The 5,399-nt window shown below is 42.7% G+C and overlaps 1 pseudogene; it reads left to right on the forward strand.

The window, feature by feature from the left end:
* The first annotated feature begins 682 nt into the window (after positions 1 to 682).
* On the forward strand, positions 683 to 3,306 carry LOC101704820 (cold shock domain-containing protein E1-like; annotated as a pseudogene).
* The last annotated feature ends 2,093 nt before the right edge of the window (positions 3,307 to 5,399 follow it).

The raw sequence follows: 5,399 nt of genomic DNA on the forward strand, positions 1-5,399 counted from the left end.
CCTATTTACAAAGACTTTGTTTCCATTTTCTCATATTAATCCCATTCCCTTCTATCCTTTCCCCTAGCCCTCCCAGTTCCTTCCCCTTTGCCCCTTTTCTTCCTATTTCACATTACCTATTATACATTTTGATCCTTATTTACACTTTCAGTTTCTCACCCCAGAGAAACTATTCAGTATTTACACATGTGTGTCCTATTTATTTCACTTAAGAGTATCGCCTCAATGTGCATCCATTTAGCTATAAATGTCTCTAATTTCTCATTTTTTATGGCTGAGTAGTACTCCATTTTATTTAAAAACCACATCAAAATACAATTTTTTAAAAGGCTGGGGGTGTCCTACATACTGGGCCATGCTGCTTATGGTGGCGCTGGAGAGGGGGCCCTGAGCTGCTGGGTATGAAGTATAAAAGAACAGACTTTACCACCTGAAACTGCTGCTTCAAGTTCAGATCAGGCAAGGAACAAACCTCGTAATAACCAACAAGACCAAAGAAGAGTACACTTAAGTTGAAGACACAACACTTGATCTGAAACAAGAAGTTTGTGCCTACTCAACAGCTTTGACAGAGCACTTCCCAATGCTGCTAGTAGTCTTTGTTTTCTTCAGTGCTGTACTGTGAGATTGCTCGGTGCAGCAGCAGTTGTATTCTTTATTATCTTGGTAGATCATTTTCTGTTGCTTTTTTTTTTAAATACTAGCAACTTTCACCCTTTGAAACTTGTGCTGAAAAAGAAGAATCAGCTAATACTACTGAAAGTGCAATATTTGATTATCACTGCGAGATGAGCTTTGATCCAAACCTTCTCCACAACAACGGACATAATGGGTTCCCCAGTGGCACTTCAGCAACACTTCGTGAAACTGGGGTTACTGAAAAACTGTTAACCTCTTACGGATTTATTCAGTGTTCAGAACATCAAGCTAGACTTTTCTTCCACTGTTCACAATATAACGGCAACCTGGAGGACTTAAAAGTAGGAGATGATGTTGAATTTGAAGTTTCATCTGACCGGCGGACTGGCAAAACAATTGCTATAAAACTAGTGAAGATAAAACCAGAAATGCACCCTGAAGAACAAATGAATGGACAGGTTGTGTGCGCTGTTCCTCACAATTTAGAGAGTAAATCTCCAGCTGCCCCTGGTCAGAGTCCAACAGGGAGTGTATGCTACGAATGTAATGGGGAAGTGTTTTACCTGACTTACATCCCTGAAGATGTTGAAGGGAATGTTCAGCTGGAAACCGGAGACAAAATAAATTTTGTAATTGATAACAATAAGCACACTGGTGCTGTAAGTGCTCGTAACATTATGCTGTTGAAAAAGAAACAAGCCCACTGTCAGGGGGTAGTTTGTGCCATGAAGGAGGCATTTGGCTTTATTGAAAGAGGCGATGTGGTAAAAGAGATATTCTTCCACTACAGTGAGTTTAAAGGTGACCTGGAAACCTTGCAACCTGGAGATGATGTGGAATTCACAATCAAGGACAGAAATGGTAAAGAAGCTGCAACAGATGTCAGATTATTGCCTCGAGGAACAGTCATTTTTGAAGATATCAGCATTGAATATTTTGAGGGAACTATAACCAAAGTTATCCCAAAAGTACCCAGTAAAAACCAGAATGAGGGCCGGGAATTTAGCTCAGTGGTTTCGCCCCCTGCTGCACAAGTGCAAGGACCCAAGTTCGATCCCTGATACCAAAAAAAAAACAAACAAAACCAGAATGACCCACTGCCGGGACAAATCAAAATTGATTTTGTGATTCCTAAAGAACTTCCTTTTGGAGATAAAGATACAAAATCCAAGGTGACCCTGCTGGAAGGTGACCATGTTAGGTTTAATATTTCAACAGACCGACATGACAAATTAGAATGAGCAACCAACATAGAAGTTCTATCAAATCCATTTCAGTTCACTAATGAAGCCAGAGAAATAGGTGTAATCGCTGCCATGAGAGATGGGTTTGGTTTCATCAAGTGTGTGGATCGGGATGCTTGTATGTTCTTCCACTTCAGTGAAATTCTGGATGGGAACCAGCTTCATACTGCAGATGAAGTAGAGTTTACTGTGGTTCCTGATATGCTCTCTGCCCAAAGAAATCATGCTATTAGGATTAAAAAACTTCCCAAGGGCACCGTTTCATTCCATTCTCATTCAGATCATCGTTTTCTGGGCACTGTAGAAAAAGAAGCCACTTTTTCCAATCCTCAAACCACTAGCCCTAACAAAGCCAAGGAGAAGGAGGCTGAGGATGGCATTATTGCTTATGATGACTGTGGAGTGAAACTGACTACTGCTTTTCAAGCCAAGGATGTGGAAGGTTCTACTTCTCCTCAGATAGGAGATAAGTTTGAATTTAGTATTAGTGACAAACAGAGGCCTGGGCAGCAGATTGCAACCTGTGTGTGACTTTTAGGTCATAATTCCAAATCCAAGAGGCTCTTGGGTTATGTGGCAACTCTGAAAGATAATGTTGGATTTAGTGAAACAGCCAATCCTGATAAGGAAACCTTTTTTCCATTACAGTGAATTCTCTGGTGATGCTGATAGCCTGGAACTGGGGACATGCTTGAGTACAGCTTGTCCAAAGGCAAAGGTAACAAAGTCAGCGCTGAAAAAGTAAACAAAACTCACTCAGTGAATGGTATTACTGAGGAAGCTGATCCCACCATCTACTCGGGTAAAGTCATTCGTCCTCTGAGGAGTGTTGATCCAACACAGACTGAGTATCAAGGAATGACTGCGATTGTGGGAGAGGGGGATATGAAAGGTGAGGTGTATCCATTTGGCATGGTTGGGGTGGCCAACAAAGGGGATTGATTGCCTGCAGAAAGGGGAGAGTGTTAAGTTCCAGTTGTGCGTCCTGGGCCAAAATGCACAGACTGTGGCCTATAACATCACACCCCTGCGTAGGGCCACAGTGGAGTGTGTGAAAGATCAGTTTGGCTTCATTAACTATGAAGTAGGAGATAGCAAGAAGCTCTTTTTCCATGTGAAAGAAGTTCAGGCTGGCATTGAGCTACAGGCAGGAGACGAGGTGCAGTTCTCGGTGATTCTTAACCAGCGCACTGGCAAGTGCAGTGCCTGTAATGTTTGGCGAGTCTGCGAGGGCCCCAAGGCTGCTGCAGCTCCTCGACCTGATCTGTTGGTCAATCGCTTGAAGAACATCACTGTGGATGATGCCAGTGCTCCTCGCCTAATGGTTCTTCGTCAGCCAAGGGGACCAGATAACTCAATGGGATTAGATGCAGAAAGAAAGATCCGTCAAGCCGGTGTCATTGCCTAACCACATCCACAAAGCACATCCTTAATCCACTATGATCCAGCTGGGGGGATTCTGGTGAAGAGTTCTGAATATCTCCCTCTTCATCCCTCCCCAAATCTGGAAAACTTATTCTATTGAGCTATTACACCAGTTTTAACACCTTCCTCGTGTTATGTTTAAATAAATAAATAAATTTAAGAAACCATTTTAAAATTATGCACAGTTGCAGCCTGGAGAACTTAAGGTGGCACCTTATAGTATCACTTTTAGGAGCTTTATTTGATGCATTTAACGCAACTGGTAATCGCAAAATCCACTTCACCGGTATAAGTGAAAATAGACTGTTACCTGTTGGCCCTGTGAAGTTCTGCACTGGATGACTTAGGGTATACTTTACCTTCGTTACTCCTGGCAAGGTGTTCTGCCTTAGCAATCAGTTGCATTCTTTTCCTTTTCTTTCCTGTTCTTATGCTTTAATTCTGAGGACCACAGGAGGGTAGAATATATGACATTTTTAAAATTACAAAAATTTGTATAGGCAGACCATTTTCTTAAGTTGATGGCCAAATGTTAAAATGTTATTTTTCATATCATTTATAATCTTGTCACAATACACTTAACTAAGTTTGGTTAGATTTCAGTGAAAATTATCTTCCAGAGTAGTTTTCCCCCCTGGGGTGGGGTTAATAACTTTACAGTTATACATGTATGGTGCAGAACTTCATCCAAATGAAGTGTGCCAGGAGTGTGATAATTTAATCGTATTTAAAGAAAAACAAAAAGACGAATGCACAAATTTGCTGCTGCTTAGATCACTGCAGCTTCTAGGACCCAGTTTCTTTTACTGATTTAAAAAAAAAAAAGTTGTGCCTGAAAAAAAAAGGCTGGGGGTGTAGATTAGTTAGTAGAGCACTTGCCTAAGATGTGCAAGGCCCTGAATTCCATCCCCAGCACTGCAAAAGCAAGGAAACAAACAATACCCCCAAAACAAACAAAAAAATCTACAACCACCACCAGAACCATTTCTTAAAACTCTATAATTTTGTTACTTCCATTGGTTATTAAAGGTCAGTTAGCTGCTAAATATAAGAATGTCTTCATTATCTAAAGAATAAATGTTTCCCAAAGTTTACATAGGGATTTCTAAAGAAGATAGGAAATAACAATTAAAAATGGAAATTCTCCAACTGAAAGGAGAAACCATTTTTGCTTTAAAGATGCAGATGAACTGAATGCAACATGACTTGTTGCACTGGATCCCCAAAGGGAAAAAGGACCACACCTGGGTCCTGAGCTCCCAGGTCATGGCAGCCCTAAGAGGTTTTTATCACTTGGGCTTATTCTCGCTCCTCCATCAAATGACATTGTTAGGTGACAGAGAGCACAAATAACAATGCTTCTCCTTCTATCTCAAGGCAGACATGAAAATATAGCGGGGCCAAGAGCCCCACTTGGTGCCCCCGGGGAATGCAATTCCCACTCAGCCAAATTTCCACGGCTCCGGGCCATGGAAATTGTTTAGACAAGGAAGAGGAGAGGTGTGCCAGGTGACTTCCTCTCCCCCTTCTGTATGAGCTGTGAATTCAAAGCCCTGATCTCAAGCACTCCTCTTTCTCAACAGGAAACCTCCCTCCCCCGCCATTGCTCTAAAGAAACCCTAGGCTGAAGCACAAAGAATGGGGGACAGAGGGATTTCCAGCCCCGTTGCTGCCTCTCCATTAGCTTCAGAAAAACAGGGCATGGCTCAGTGATCTCTGGAACAAGTTGGATCTGGGGCTGGAAGGGGTGGTGGAAGGCTGAGAGGAGAGGAGCAGAGAGGAAGAGAGGAGTCCCCCAACATCCCATCCAGGAGCAGTTGGAGATAATGTCAGCCAGACTCCAGGAGGGCAAGTACAGATCCAACAGCAATGCCTTCTTGGCTGGATGGAGGAAGAAGGGCAGGGGGCAGTGAGGAGGGATGGGACCGTGGGGTGATGTGGGGCTTAGGCAACCCAGACTTATCATCCATCTACACAACCTTGGATGACAAGGGACCTTGGAAGGAAGTGTAGATGAAGCAAAGCTTGCTCCAAGGGTCTTTCTCCTGATTCTCTCAATTTGGAAGGGGAGGAGCTGCTCCAGAAGAGATT

Source organism: Heterocephalus glaber, unplaced genomic scaffold, assembly GCF_053883595.1.
Source record: "Heterocephalus glaber isolate CG9 unplaced genomic scaffold, H.glaber_assembly_v1.0 deba00001594, whole genome shotgun sequence".
In the NCBI taxonomy this organism is placed as follows: domain Eukaryota; kingdom Metazoa; phylum Chordata; class Mammalia; order Rodentia; family Bathyergidae; genus Heterocephalus; species Heterocephalus glaber.